This window comes from Volvox carteri (genome assembly GCF_000143455.1).
Source record: "Volvox carteri f. nagariensis unplaced genomic scaffold VOLCAscaffold_26, whole genome shotgun sequence".
NCBI classification, from domain to species: domain Eukaryota; kingdom Viridiplantae; phylum Chlorophyta; class Chlorophyceae; order Chlamydomonadales; family Volvocaceae; genus Volvox; species Volvox carteri.
Window position 1 is genome coordinate 1,604,418 of NW_003307569.1, and position 1,536 is coordinate 1,605,953.

Consider the following 1,536-nt stretch of genomic DNA (forward strand, 5'->3'; position numbering starts at 1 on the left):
CCGTATCAGATCTAAGTACGTTCCCCGAACAAACGGGATGCGCAATCGACGTTAGACTNTCAGAACCGAGCGAAAAGACAGAAATCCCTGCTCCGAATATTAACGCTTACAGTCCATCATCCTTACTTAGCGTTCCATGCACCGCGGAGCTAACTCTTCATCCGTTTCCTTCCTTACAATGCACATCCGTCAGGGCCAGAGTCTTTGTGGCAATCTTTCATATTCAGCACGCAATGAACCCTTCATGGACACCAGCTGCATTAGCCTGGCTTGTCGTCCTTGCGGCAGCCTGGGCAAATGGCCCAACGCGATTTAAGTATGCTGCTGCTTGCGGCCAAGAAACAAGCATTCCAAAACTGTCATATCATCCCCTGGTTTCGTTGTATTTGGTTTGCATACAAGTCGACGCGGATACTACCTGCAGTGACCGCCGTATCAGAAGACACTTTTCCTGTACTGGCGGAACCAACAACAGCGAAGTTCAAAAAACCCGACTAGTAGCTAAAAGTCAGCATTCATAGAGTTAAACGTCCCCGTCCGTGACTTGTACATAACAATCCAAGCATCTCCTAAGCGTCTTTCTCCCCCTTCGTAAGGCCATCGCGTCCACCAACGCACGTCTTACATCCGCCCAGTACAGTGCCGTTGAAGCTGTGACGAGTATTATGAACGCCTAAATAATTCATGAACATCCGCTACGTTTGCCTAGCATTGTCGTAAAGGAGGTCGCGTCGGCATCAGGCCATCAACGTTGCGCCCAGGACAACACTTGCTGCAGCCAAGAAACAGAAAGTGTATATGTATTCGTTCATCCCCCTGGTCTTAGGGTTGCCCCTCAGACGACGTAGATACCACCTCCTGGCACCGCCGTACCGGAAAGCACTTTTCCGGTACGGGCAGAGCCAGCAGCATTCCAGGTTCAGAATTGAACCCAAAGGCAGAAATCACCATTCTGAGAGTTGAACGTCGCCATCCATGATTTAGACATACCATTCCATGGCCTGTGCATGCGCGTCCGTGTCCTTCACTACGTTGCCATCACGTCCACCAACGCACACTTGACATCCGTCCTGTCCGGAGCCGTCGTCGCGAGCTTCGACAACATGAATGTAAGCAACATTCGGAACATCCGTCCTGTTTGCATGGGATTGTCGTCCTCCCGCCGGCGGAAAAGCCACTCAACGTATTGCTTAAGAATTCCTTCCCAAGCCTATAACACAAACATAATAACATTGTCCTAGCATTCCATAGCCCTACTTGACTTGCCTACAAGTCCACAGCAACGAGTTGCCCCGGTCGGACCCTCCAAGTCTAGCCCAGTAGCTTACTGTGGGCTGACGTTAGTGAACATGGAATGCAAGCTGTGTGTGTGCTCATCCCCTTTGAAAAAGGTTTGACTACGACTTGACACACAGACTCCCTCCTGCAACAAATGCCCATTTTCTGTACGAGCGTGACGAGCAACATAAGAGATCCAGAACCGACCACACCGGCAGAATTCATCGTTCAGTTCCTTAAACCTTCATTTACGGTTTC